Source organism: Lotus japonicus, chromosome 4 (assembly GCF_012489685.1).
Source record: "Lotus japonicus ecotype B-129 chromosome 4, LjGifu_v1.2".
In the NCBI taxonomy this organism is placed as follows: Eukaryota; Viridiplantae; Streptophyta; class Magnoliopsida; order Fabales; family Fabaceae; genus Lotus; species Lotus japonicus.
This window is the reverse complement of record NC_080044.1, coordinates 23,049,513-23,064,684: the sequence shown is the minus strand read 5'-3', so window position 1 is coordinate 23,064,684 and position 15,172 is coordinate 23,049,513.

The window sequence follows — 15,172 nt, the reverse complement described above, 5'->3', positions numbered from 1 at the left end:
TTTTGGATCAAAAGCTCTCGACTGAGCTTAGCTTTAGTAGGATTAGTTGTTATAAATGTCGTTAGGATCGATTCCATCCAATTTGTTTTTCGAAATTACAATTTTGAAATTCTGAGCAGAATATAATGACCAAAATACCCCTACGACAGTTTTCGACCCGATAATTTTTCTGAGAGTTTCCCTGGCCTAGAGATCGCCTAAGAATACCTAGGAATTGATTTAGATCGAAGAAAAAGTTCGAAAACCCTATTTTTCATAGTGGCCGAAACCTATTTGCTTGAGTACCGTGTCCAAAAATAATTTTTGGGTCTCTATGACCTGAGCCATTGCGTAGCTCTTTCAATTGTCGAAATTTTGGCTCCGGTTTCCTGTTATTCCGAGTTCTGTAGCTCGAGTTATGCACGTTTTAGCGAATAAAGTGTTTTTGTACAAAACTTGAATCGAGTCAAAACTCATCCATTCGGGGAAAGCCCTTCCATTCGTGCCTAAATGTTGTACTCTGAAGCTTCTTGAGCTTTGTCAAACATTAGTTAGGATTGTTTCGACTGTATCGACTTGGTTTGATTCATTATTGCTTTGTTGCTCAAAGGTTCGATTGTTGATACTTTGGGATTGACTGAACAAGCTTGTGAGCGAGACCTACACCGCGAGACTGGAACCACTCGAGGTAAGGGCAACTTACCTTACTAGCTAATGCTTTAGGTGTCGACGCATTCGACTTGATTTACTGTTTATGCACTTGTTTGTGTTTGATTGGAAAAATGTTTTCTGAGGCTTCGGCTGACAATGTAGATGATTCATCTACTGAATGTTTTTGAGATTGAATTACATGGTACGTGCTAAGTGGGTAATCTAGGATGCGTGATGCATGCTTTATATGCTAAGTGCTACGTGGTTATTTTAGAATATGTTGATATATGACTTGTTGGTTGATTGTGCTGATTTGATTAGGCCTTTCCAATGATATATGTGATACTGAAAAGTGAGAATAAAGGGCAGGTCATGCCAATTTTATTTTGAGAGTTTTGAGGAAGTTTGATAGGACGAACGAGGATTCGGGCCTTGTATTATTTTAGTGGATCGAGACATTCTCTGAAAGTTAGTTGGGATTAGGAGATCCTTAAACTTATAAGATTTGCGATAAGACAAAGTGGAAGCTATTTTATAAGGAAAATTCATAAGACATTAAACAACCTCTAAACCTTTGAATAATGATAATAATCTTGAGAAAACACGAGAAGTGTCGTCGGATCCCAGTGTTGAGAAAGTTAATAAATTTGAGTATGTCGATACTCTTTTGCTCGAGGAGCAGTTTTGTTGTTTGGCTATCTAAAGGATAAGCCGGGAAACGGGTAGTTTTCCGAGTATGTCGATACTCTTTGCTCGCTGAGCAGTTTTTGACCATCGGATGGAGATGAGTCGGATGATTCGAGAAATCATCACGAGATAATGTTTATACCTCCGGGTACAGTTTATGCCTTCGGGTACAGTTTATACCTTCGGGTACAATTTATGCCTTCGGGTACAGTTTATGCCTTCGGGTACAGTTTATACCTTCGGGTACAGTTTATGCCTTAGGGTACAGTTTATACCTTCGGGTACAGTTTATACCTTCGGGTAATTCGGGCATCGACGGGGGATATAATCGACCGTAAGGTTAGGATCGACTTGTTGATTGTCGGGCATAGCGGAGGGAAAAGTCGACCCGCAGGGTTAGACTGATCCGGCTATGTCAAGGTTGTAAGTGACACTCGAGGGTTATGGTCGACACAATGCTAGTGTTAGGACCGACTCGATCGTGCCCAGCCTACTTCTTCCGGAATCGTCGAGATTGACGTTGCATTGATATATCGTGCACTCGAATTATATTCGTTGGGATTTGGATGAGTTGATGTTGATAAACATCGTTATGTGTTTTGGAGGAGTTGATGTTGATAAACATCGTTATGTGTTTTGATGAGTAGATGTTGATAAATATCGTTATGTGCTTTGATGATTGAATTGTACTAGAGATTTGATAACATGCTATGTTTAAACCTTAGGGTAGACAAATGCAGAACTTATATATATATACCCCTTATACTTTATTTGTTGTCTGGTATTCTCCATGCTATATTCCGTAAGTTGACCCTTGCACGTGCTACCTGTGTTTGGGGGGCTATGTATGCCCTTTTTGTCAGATGCCGTTGACTGATTGTTTCGTGATGCTTCGTCGTACGGGGAAGACCCGGAGCGAAATGACTACTACTGAGCCTTCGACGTGGACCCGGACTGAATGCATGACCAGATAAGGGTCGACGATAGAAGTATAGGGTATGGGTGTTTAGAGTCTACTAAGGTTGGGTGTTAGTGTCATAGCTCTGACTTATTCTTATCTTTGAGGGCTTGTGTTGCTGACACTTGACCTATCCTTTTGGGATTGTACATTTTGCCTACGGGCGTTACCTTTTTCTACTTTCCGTCACTGGAGGTTACTCGTGACGAGGTTGCTACTTACAGCGGGGGCTGAAATTATTATTGTACATTAGTTCTGTTATCTTTTGTTGGGAGTTTATTTCTTTCAGTCTTTGGTTCTATTATCGAAAAAAAAAAAATTCACGTTTTTCCGCATTAAGTTTCTTTTTGGTTACTAAAGTGACGCCACCGAAATCGGGGTGTTACATTGTGGTATCAGAGCTTGTCGAGTCTTTCGGGAGTCTTTGGGGAATAGGTCTTCTGTTCTAGGTTGTGTGACTCTGCAAAGAGTGAAAATTGATTGTCTGCAAGCGATTTTTCGCTTAGAATTGATTGAAGTTATTGCTTAATCATATTGTATAGTCATGCTAAATGCTATCTTATGTTTAGTACTAACTGTTTGTTTAACTTGACAGAACATGGTGAACTCTAACCAACTTGCTGAGATGGTGGCCACTTTGGTCCAAGCAATGACTGTACAGACGAATGACAATGCACAGAGGCGTGCTACTGAGGATACACGCGAGCTACACCGGCTTCAGAGAGAAGCAGCCCTGGACCAGAACAGGGGACTGAATGATTTCAGAAGGCAGGATCCACCCAAGTTCACGGGTGGGACTGACCCGGACAATGCGGATCTATGGATCCAAGAAATTGAGAAGATTTTCGAAGTACTGCAGACTGCTGAAGGGGCTAAGGTGGGCTTGGCAACTTATCTGCTGCTGGGCGATGCTGAGTACTGGTGGAGGGGCACCAGAGGAATTATGGGAGCTAACCATGAAGAGGTGAATTGGAACTCTTTTCGTGCTGCATTTCTAGAGAAGTACTTTCCAACTAGCGCTCGCGACGAGCGGGAGGAACAATTTCTGACCCTTTGTCAAGGGAGCATGACCGTACCTGAGTATGCTTCCAAGCTGGAATCATTGGCTAAGCACTTCCAGTTTTTCAACAATCATGTTGATGAACGCTACATGTGTAAGCGGTTTCTGAATGGGCTGAGAGCAGACATCAAGGATTCAGTGAGGCCATTGGGGATTATGCGATTTCAAGCTTTGGTGGAGAAGGCCACAGAGGTGGAGCTGATGAAAAATAGAAGGATGAATAGAACAGGAACTGGGGGACCGATGAGGTCGAGCTCCCAAGACAACCTTGGAAAAGGAAAGTTTCAGATGAAGAAGCCTTATCAGCGCCCTATGGGGGAAGGTTATACCCTAGGACAGTACAAACCGATGACCATTGCTACTGGAGGTGCAGGGAATCTAGTCGGCAACACGGATGTGACATGTTTCAGGTGTGGGAAGACTGGACATTTTGCTGACAAGTGCTCAGCGGCTGGACCAAGATGCTTTAATTGCAACCGAGTGGGACATCTAGCTGTAGATTGTAAGGCGCACAAGAGGGAGCCATCTGTTAACACTGCAAGGGGAAAGCGTCTCACTACTAGGGGAAGAGTTTATATCATGGACGGAGAAGGATCGGAGAAGTTGGCCAGAGGAGAGCGCAAGAACGACGGTAACCTTCTAACCATTCTTTCTCATTCTAGTATAATACGCTCCATTACTCTCGTAGCGCATGCAGCACACCTATCTTACGTATATTGTTGAGCTTTGACCTTATAGTTATTACATCTATTAAGACTTTATTTGACCATTGCTCGTGTTTTAACTATAGAAGTTACACGAGGTTTAGGATAACACACTAAGCCTAGAAAGTAGTCTTCCACCGATGCGTTTAAAAGGAAGCTAGAAGCTGAAGAATGAATCTCATAGAGATTCCTGCTGGGTAGTATACGTATTATATTGAGGGTGTGTAGTTCCGTAGCGGCATCGTTGAAGATTTAATATCAGGATGTTTGTGACTGCTGGATGATAGGAACTCATTGACTGTTCCAGTGGGTTTTTCTAGATTTCCACCTTCGATGTATTAGGCCTGATCAACTTAATATTGAGGGGGTGATATTCGGAATCACAACGGGTAATGGACTTTGATAGAAGGATGTGTAAGATGAATTTGAATTGGTCGAGGATTAGTCGGATTTGGGAGGAAAGTTCGTGTTAAGTAATTGATTTTCTTTGGGAAGGAGTTGTCGTTTTAAGAAATGAATATTCATTTCAGGAGTGTTGGGGAGTTAAAGGATATTAAAGGTCCAAACTTAGTGAAGGTTTAGATTTTAAGCCAATTGATTTTATCCCAAACGCGTGAGACAGGAAGTCTTGTTAGGTTTTGATCGAGAGACCAAGTATTGGATTGATTGGAGGATGATCAAGTTACAGAAAGGAAAGTGTTATTATTAAGATGGAGATTAGCTTATAAGTTGTTGATAAGTTAATGTTAAGGGAATGAATCTTGTGATGCACAAGGTATTAAGACTCAAGTTGAGTTTTAATTTGAATGGTGACTAAGTAGACGATTGATTTCATGGTGCAAATGAGGATAATTACGAAGTTGGAAGTGACGTTAATGGACTAGTAGATTCCAAGGCAATAGTTCGTCTAGGAGTTATCAAGCGATCGAGTTGAGTTTTGGATCATGAGTGAACATCACGGGGACAAGTTGAGCATTCACTTCGGAACATAGAAATGTACCGAGTTTCTAATCAGCATTTTTGGACGAACAGAAGAAAAGGAGCATGTGGTTAAGGTTGTGCGATTGCACGAATGCCAACAAATATAATTTCCAACGGAGAACCGACGCAAGTGGTCGAACTGGACAACATAGAGCTGAAAGATGATATGCCTTTTGAGACGCCATCGGTCAACATTGGAACTAGAAGAGTGAAACAATCGAGGGGAAAGCAGAGTACTTTAGTAAAAGTTATTTGGAGCAAAGACACGGACGGCGCTATATGGGGATTAGAGGAGAAGATCAAGGGATAGTATCCGGAACTTTTACTGACCCTTAAGTTTCGAGGACGAAACTTTCTTTTTGGAGGGTAGTAATGTAAGACCCAAGTTTTTCAGTTTATACCAAGTGAATAAATGTTTATTCGCGCTTAGAGTTGATGTATCGTGAAGGAAAACCCGAACAAGAGTTTACTAAATGAAATAAATTTATGAAGGAGAAAGTTCAGGAAAAGTCTAAGGATTGCATCAAAATCGATAAAAGTTATAGCACGATCGATATTCGCATTAAACCTAGGACAAGAACCTTAGGAAAGAAAACTATGTTCCACCCTTGGAACACTATAGGAATAAAATTTCCAAAAATCTTCCACCTTTGGAACACTATGGGAAAAATTCCAAAAATCTTCTAGAGGAATATAAGACTTTCTCTTATTCCTTTCCATAACAAGCGTTTCCATACGAAACCATGGAATGTACGAACGACAAATTCCAATGCTCGGAAGTTTGCCGAAACGGAAACCCTGATAGTTCAAAAACCCTAAAATCAACGGACGATGAAGACTTTTTCTATTTGGAGCTTCAAATAAAGATTTCATCCGCGCTCGCCCACTCTAATCGACGTTCCAGATCTTTCTTCAGAAGGAAGTTTCTGCATCCGAGGTCAAAATCATAAAGTGCATAAAGTGCATTTTAAGCCGGTACACATTAAAAACAAGCCTCGAAAACCAAAAATCATACTGATATTTCTTTGGAGAATTAGAAGATTCAGCGGGAAGAATATCGTGTCTAAAATATGTTGGAATCAGTAGGAAAAATCGGAATCGCGAAATTCTCATTCTTCCGCATTTTCCATTTCCTATATATCGTATATGAAAAAAAAAAAACAACAAAAAATCACAACACACACACGCGGCCGTAGCTTCAAGAGGAGGAAAAGGAAGAAAAGTGATTTTGCCAATTCTTGACCGATCGTCGTTCCGTTCGTTGCTACGCGTAGACCTCGAGGTACTGATGTTTTTCCTTACCTCTGATCGTAAATTCTGTCGTTTTTCTCTATGTCTTTCTGTGCTCAAAAGTTTTGAGTTTTTTTTGTAAAACTGTCCAAATAAGCTGATTTTGGTGTCTAAACTTATTGCCTACGTGCTCTAGAGCATGAATATCCGGTTGTTTTCTGTTGAATCTCGCCGAATTGCCGCCGAGTTTCAATTCTGCACAAAAACCCATTTTTATGCTGAGAGTCCGCTTTTTGGATCAAAAGCTCTCGACTGAGCTTAGCTTTAGTAGGATTAGTTGTTATAAATGTCGTTAGGATCGATCCCATCCAATTTGTTTTTCGAAATTACAATTTTGAAATTCAGAGCTGAAAATAATGACCAAAATACCCCTGCGACAGTTTTCGACCCGATAATTTTTCTGAGAGTTTCCCTGGCCTAGATATCGCCTAAGAATACCTAGGAATTGATTTAGATCGAAGAAAAAGTTCGAAAACCCTATTTTTCATAGTGGCCGAAACCTATTTGCTTGGGTACCGTGTCCAAAAATAATATTTGGGTCTCTATGACCTGAGCCATTGCGTAGCTCTTTCAATTGTCGAAATTTTGGCTCCGGTTTCGTGTTATTCCGAGTTCTGTAGCTCGAGTTATGCACGTTTTAGCGAATAAAGTGTTTTTGTACAAAACTTGAATCGAGTCAAAACTCATCCATTCGGGGAAAGCCCTTCAATTCGTGCCTAAATGTTGTACTCTGAAGCTTCTTGAGCTTTGTCGAACATTAGTTAGGATTGTTTTGACTGTATCGACTTGGTTTGATTCATTATTGCTTTGTTGCTCAAAGGTTCGATTGTGGAAACTTTGGGATTGACTGAACAAGCTTGTGAGCGAGACCTACACCGCGAGACTGGAACCACTCGAGGTTGTAAGATCAAGTTTTGATCTAGTAGTACAACTCTATGTTTTGATGATTACAAATTAACCTTTTGATATGAACAATTGTGGTACTCTAACGTGTTTTTCTGAGTGTGCTATTTACAGGCTCTGACCTCAACTCAATCTCACACAAATCAGAAGCACTGTGTATAAAGAGCAACCCAAGCAACGCTTTCGCACTCACCATGTTCAGTATGAACAGTGGAAAAGCTTCAGAAGTTCTGAAGTTATACAAACTCTGATATGGACTCAGTCACTAGAAGCTCTGAAGATCTAGAAAGTCTGATAACCAAGAAACACTGAAGGCTCAGATGTTCTGATGGTGTAGAAGACTCTGAAGATACAGAAGCTGAATAGTGGAAACTCTGAAGTCCGGAAGCAAGAAACTCTGAAGGCCATGTTCTTCCCTCTGAGTTCAGAATCAGAAGATACAATGGTCAGAGGATCTGTGCTTTCCCTCTGACTCTGATCAACCGGCTTCACAAGTTCCTATATGAAGCATCCCCTGATCAGAAGTCTCCTAGGTTTAAAGGTCAAGTCGCTATCCAAGTACAAAAGCAACTGTACCTTCCTGACGACCTACCTAACAGTCTCAGACACAGCAGAAGCTGGATTTTCCAGAACTGCCCTCCAACGGTAGCATTTCTCATGCAACGCTCAACCCTAATCCTTGGAGTATATAAAGAGACTGAAGACTGAAAGAAACGGCTAGAAGCATTCACATACGCGCAAGACAATCTTAAATTCTTCTAAGTTTTCTTTCATCTGAAATTCATTGAGTTTACTATTAGCTTTTTAGAAGCAAATCTCTTGTAAACAATTCTTTGATAAACAGTTTGTTTAGTTCCTTTAGGAGATCAAGGTTGATCGGATCCTAGAGAAGACTAAGAGAGTGAATCTTAGTGTGAGCTAAGTCAGTGTAATTGTTAGTCACTTGTAGGTTTCAAGTGCAGTTGTAACTCTTACCTGATTAGTGGATTTCCTTCATTCTAAGAAGGAAGAAATCACCTTAACGGGTGGACTGGAGTAGCTTGAGTGATTTATCAAGTGAACCTGGATAAAATCCTTGTGTGCTTTTCTATCTCTTATCTTTAGCACTTAAGTTCTCGAAAGATTTGTCAAAATCTTTAAGGTGGAAGTTTTATACTGAAAACGTTATTCAAACCCCCCCTTTCTACCGTTTTTCATACCTTCAATTGGTATCAGAGCGCAAGTTCTGATTACCACACCTAACAGTGTTCAGTGATCCGGGCCGGTGTGAAAAACAATGGCTGCCACCACCAGTGAAACTCAAAGAGATGGTTACAATGCAAAGCCTCCTATGTTCGACGGTCAAAGGTTCGAATATTGGAAAGATAGACTGGAAAGTTTCTTTCTGGGTTTCGATGCAGATCTCTGGGATATTATTGTGGATGGCTACGAGCGTCCAGTTGATGCAGATGGCAAGAAGATCCCAAGGTCAGAGATGACTGCAGATCAAAAGAAGCTGTACTCACAACATCACAAAGCAAGAGCAATTCTTCTAAGTGCTATTTCCTATGAAGAGTACCAGAAGATTACAGATCGTGAGTTTGCAAAAGGCATTTTCGAATCTCTGAAGATGTCTCATGAAGGAAACAAGAAAGTCAAAGAATCAAAGGCATTGTCTTTGATCCAAAAGTATGAATCCTTCATCATGGAGCCAAATGAGTCCATTGAAGAAATGTTCTCCAGATTTCAGTTGCTTGTAGCTGGCATACGACCTCTCAACAAGAGCTACACAACAAAAGATCATGTCATAAGGGTCATCAGGTGTCTTCCTGAAAGTTGGATGCCTTTAGTGACTTCAATAGAGCTCACGAGAGACGTTGAGAATATGAGTTTAGAAGAACTCATCAGCATTTTGAAATGCCATGAGCTGAAGCGCTCAGAGAAGCAAGATCTGAGGAAAAAGTCCATAGCCTTGAAATCTAAATCTGAAAAGGCTAAGGTTGAGAAGTCAAAAACTCTTCAAGCTGACGAAGAGGAATCTGAAGAAGCATCAGAAGATTCTGATGAAGATGAGCTGACTCTGATCTCCAAGAGACTCAACCGCATCTGGAAGCACAGGCTGAGCAAGTACAAAGGCTCTGGAAAGGCAAAAGGAAAGTATGAGTCCTCAGGCCAGAAGAAGTCTTCAATCAAGGAAGTCACATGTTTTGAGTGCAAAGAATCAGGGCACTACAAAAGTGATTGTCCAAAGTTGAAGAAGGACAAGAAGCCAAAGAAGCACTTCAAGACAAAGAAGAGTTTGATGGTAACCTTTGATGAATCAGAGTCAGAGGATGTTGACTCTGATGGTGAAGTCCAAGGACTTATGGCTATTGTCAAAGACAAAGAAGCAGAGTCAAAGGAAGTTGTTGACTCTGACTCAGAATCAGAAGGAGATCCTAACTCAGACGATGAAAATGAGGTATTCGCTTCTTTCTCTACCTCTGAACTGAAACATGCCTTGTCTGATATCATGGATAAGTATAACTCTTTATTGTCTAAGCATAAGAAACTGAAAAAGAACTTATCTGCTGTTTCCAAGACTCCTTCTGAACATGAGAAAATTATTTCTGATTTGAAAAATGATAATCATGCCTTGATCAATTCTAACTCTGTGCTTAAGAACCAGATTGCTAAGTTAGAAGAAATTATTGCCTGTGATGGCTCTGATTGTAGAAATGAATCTAAGTATGAAAAGTCTTTTCAAAGATTCCTAGCTAAAGCGTGGATAGAAGCTTAATGGCTTCAATGATCTATGGCGTAAGCAGAAATGGAATGCATGGCATTGGCTATTCTAAACCAATTAGAAATGAGCCCTCTGTGTCTAAAGCTAAATCCTTGTATGAATGCTTTGTTCCCTCTGGTACCATATTGCCTGATCCTGTACCTGCTAAAGTTGCTAAAAACCCTCTTAAAAAGGGATCTTTCTCTATGACTAAATATCATGCAAATATTCCTTTAAAATATCATGTTGAGACACCCAAGGTGATCAGAACCTCTGGGGTAACTAACAAGAGAGGACCCAGAAAGTGGGTACCTAAGGACAAGATTATCTATGTTGCAGATATCCTTGATAGCTCCACTGAAACACCAATCATGGTATCTGGACAGTGGATGCTCGCGTCACATGACGGGAGAAAGGCGTATGTTCCGAGAGCTGAAACTTAAGCCTGGAGGCGAAGTTGGCTTTGGAGGAAATGAAAAGGGTAAAATTGTTGGTACTGGTACTATATGTGTAGATAGTAGTCCATGCATTGATAATGTGTTATTGGTAGACGGCTTAACACATAACTTATTGTCTATAAGTCAATTAGCTGACAAGGGTTATGATGTTATATTCAATCAAAAGTCCTGCCGGGCTGTAAGTCAAATCGATGGCTCTGTTCTGTTTAACAGCAAGAGGAAGAACAACATTTATAAGATCAGATTATCTGAGTTGGAGGCTCAGAATGTGAAGTGCCTTCTGTCTGTTAATGAAGAGCAGTGGGTATGGCATAGACGGTTAGGGCATGCCAGTATGAGAAAGATTTCTCAGCTGAGCAAGCTAAACCTTGTCAGGGGCTTACCCAATCTGAAGTTCGCTTCAGACGCTCTTTGTGAAGCATGTCAGAAAGGCAAATTCACAAAAGTCCCTTTCAAGGCAAAGAATGTTGTCTCAACCTCAAGGCCGTTAGAACTTCTGCATATCGACCTTTTTGGACCAGTGAAAACTGAGTCTATAGGTGGCAAGAGATATGGGATGGTTATCGTTGATGACTATAGCCGCTGGACATGGGTAAAGTTTCTAACCCGCAAGGATGAGTCTCATGCTGTGTTCTCTACCTTCATTGCTCAAGTGCAAAACGAGAAGGCTTGTAGGATTGTGCGTGTCAGAAGTGACCATGGTGGAGAGTTTGAGAATGACAAGTTTGAGAGTCTGTTTGATTCCTATGGAATTGCACATGATTTCTCTTGTCCCAGAACTCCTCAACAAAATGGTGTTGTGGAGAGGAAGAACAGAACTCTTCAGGAGATGGCTAGAACCATGCTCCAAGAAACTGGCATGGCTAAGCACTTTTGGGCAGAGGCAGTAAATACAGCATGTTACATTCAGAACAGAATCTCGGTGAGACCAATTCTGAATAAGACTCCCTATGAATTGTGGAAGAACATAAAACCCAACATTTCTTATTTTCATCCTTTTGGCTGTGTTTGTTATGTTCTCAATACTAAGGATAGATTGCATAAATTTGATGCTAAGTCTTCTAAGTGTCTATTACTCGGTTACTCTGAGAGATCTAAAGGTTTTAGATTTTATAATACTGATGCTAAGACTATTGAAGAATCTATTCATGTTAGATTTGACGATAAGCTTGACTCTGACCAGTCAAAGCTAGTTGAAAAGTTTGCAGATTTAAGCATTAATGTTTCTGACAAAGGCAAAGCTCCAGAGGAAGTTGAGCCAGAGGAAGATGAACCAGAGGAAGAAGCTGGTCCCTCTAACTCACAAACTCTGAAGAGGAGCAGAATCACTGCAGCTCACCCTAAGGAATTGATTCTGGGCAATAAAGACGAACCAGTCAGAACCAGATCTGCCTTCAGACCCTCTGAAGAGACCTTGCTCAGTCTGAAAGGATTGGTGTCCTTAATTGAACCCAAGTCCATAGATGAAGCTCTTCAGGACAAGGATTGGATTCTGGCCATGGAAGAAGAATTGAATCAATTCTCCAAGAACGATGTTTGGAGCTTAGTGAAGAAGCCTGAGAGTGTCCATGTAATTGGAACAAAATGGGTATTCAGAAACAAGCTGAATGAGAAAGGAGATGTAGTCAGAAACAAGGCAAGGCTAGTTGCTCAAGGCTACAGCCAGCAGGAAGGAATAGACTACACTGAAACATTTGCTCCAGTAGCAAGACTGGAGGCAATCAGACTGTTGATCTCTTTTTCAGTAAATCACAACATAGTTCTACATCAGATGGACGTGAAGAGTGCCTTCCTAAATGGTTATATTTCAGAGGAAGTCTATGTTCATCAACCCCCAGGTTTTGAAGATGGGAAGAAACCAGACCATGTGTTCAAATTGAAGAAATCACTCTACGGTCTGAAGCAAGCTCCCAGAGCATGGTATGAGAGACTTAGCTCATTCCTTCTGGAGAATGAGTTTGTAAGGGGTAAAGTAGATACAACTCTTTTTTGCAAGACTTATAAAGATGATATCTTAATTGTGCAAATTTATGTTGATGATATTATATTTGGTTCTATTAATCAATCTCTATGCAAAGAATTTTCTGAGATGATGCAGGCTGAATTTGAGATGAGCATGATGGGAGAATTAAAGTACTTTCTGGGAATACAAGTTGATCAAACACCAGAAGGAACATATATCCATCAGAGCAAGTACACTAAAGAACTTCTGAAGAAGTTCAATATGCTGGAATCTACAGTGGCCAAGACTCCAATGCATCCTACATGCATTCTGGAGAAAGAAGATAAAAGTGGTAAAGTATGTCAGAAGCTCTATCGTGGAATGATAGGTTCACTTCTATACTTAACTGCATCTAGGCCAGACATACTATTTAGTGTTCATTTATGTGCTCGTTTCCAATCAGATCCAAGGGAAACCCACTTAACTGCTGTTAAGAGGATCCTAAGGTATCTAAAAGGCACCACTAACCTTGGCTTGATGTATAAGAAAACATAACAGTATAAGCTTTCAGGTTACTGTGATGCTGATTATGCTGGAGATAGAACAGAGAGAAAAAGTACTTCTGGAAATTGTCAATTTCTGGGAAGCAATCTAGTCTCATGGGCAAGCAAGAGGCAATCAACCATTGCACTATCAACTGCAGAGGCAGAATATATCTCAGCAGCAATATGCAGCACTCAGATGCTCTGGATGAAACATCAGCTGGAGGATTATCAGATCCTTGAGAGCAATATCCCAATCTATTGTGATAACGCTGCTGCAATCTCATTGAGTAAGAATCCTATCTTGCATTCAAGGGCAAAGCACATTGAGGTAAAGTATCACTTTATTAGAGATTATGTACAGAAGGGCGTACTTCTTCTGAAGTTTGTTGATACTGACCATCAATGGGCAGATATCTTTACAAAGCCCTTAGCAGAGGATAGATTTAATTTTATTCTGAAAAATCTGAACATGGACTTTTGTCCAGAGTGAAGATGGATCAGAACCTCTGACTATGATACTTCTTGATCAGAAGATGTCTAGTCCAGAAGGTAACTCAATCAGAGTGTGTGTACTCACTGGTACTGACTTTGAAGCTGAGACAGCAACACGTGTGTCAGTATTTCTGATGCATAGTTCCTTGTGCCCGTGTGACAGTCTGTTATGATTGCGTGTAGATGTGCTTCTCTCCTGTGTGTGATTTGTGTATTTACTGTTACTATCTATCTTTAATTTTCAACCGTTGATCTTAAAGTGCTTTTTGAATCAACAACGGTTATTTGTCAAAACCCACTATACACACACGATCTCTTTCACTTCCGGTTTTTACTCTCTCTCTCTGCTTTTCGAAACCGCTTATCCTCGATTTCTCTCTCGATCTCTCTTCATCCTTCAACCTTCATCTTCTACCTCAAACCTTCAACCGCTTCAAAAATGGTGAGTCAAACCAGAAGAACTACTGGTGATGCAACCCAGTTCCCTCACATGGTAGTTGGTCTAGCAACGGGTCAAAGGGACCCTGAGAATCCAACGCCAGATCAAGGTCAAGCTCAAGAGCAGATTATTCCAATTGCAGAACGGGGCTGTGTCGTTCACTGCGTATATGTTCCTGAGGAACTTCAAGTCCTGGCAGAATGGAGATTCGACCTCGACAACCTGGCTACAAATGGGTATGATCTTCGTCCTGAAGTCCAAGTTCAAGGTTGGGGAAATTACTTCAACAGACTTCGAGGACCGGTGTATGATAAACTGATCAAGGAATTCTGGAAGCACGCCGACTGCGATGATACTCAGGTGGTATCTCCCATTCTTGGAAGAAAGATCATCATCACAGAGAAGTCTTTCGTGCATTTGCTGGGTGCAGACACTGCTTTTGGGTATCGTTTCCAACTCACGGAATCGAAGCTGAAACCCAGCACCAAGGAAACAATCAACCAGGCCCTGTACACCAATTACAAACCGGGCAAGACGAATTACAAGGTGATGGACCTTCATCCCAAGCTCAGGATCTGGCACAAAATTTTGCTCCACTGCATAAACCAGAGACCAAAGGGCAGTTCCCCAGACTACATCAACTTCAACCAGAAGGTGATGTTGTTCTTCATTCAAGACCAGAAGAAGATCTGTCTTCCCTACTTCCTGTTTTCCTACTTGAAGGAATGTATCCGGAAGTCTCGTACCACTGCCTCCATCAAGTCAGCGATCAAGTATATTCCCTTCGGGAGACTTTTGTCTGATCTCTTAATTGAGAGTGGCCTCATTCAAGATCTGATAAACGCTGGATGCACAGAGGATCTGACCACCATTGTCAGTGATGTCTTCACGGCAAACTCTCTAAAGAAGATGGGCCTAATCAAGAAGAAGATTGCTCCTGCCTATGAAGACACATCTTCTGAGATCAGAAGTAGAAGGATGCCTCTGAATGACTACCCTCTGTGGACACAGGCAGACAATCCTGACGCCATTAGGTGCTATGTTGAAGACCTAAGGGCTCAAGGATTCGAAATTGATCTCGATGACTTCTTCAGCAGACTGCCGCCAGCTCCAGAGTTTCCTTCTCCTCCCAAGAAGAAAGTTCAGAGGAAGATGATCCTAGAAGAATCTTCTGAGGAATCAGATGTCCCTCTGATCAAAAAGAAGAAGGCTGGTCAATCCAAGAGGAAGCAAGATGAAACCAGCAAGCCTGATGATGGTGATGATGGTGATAATGAGGATGGTCCTCCTAAAAAGAAGAAGAAGCAAGTCAGAATCGTGGTGAAGCCTACTCGGGTGGA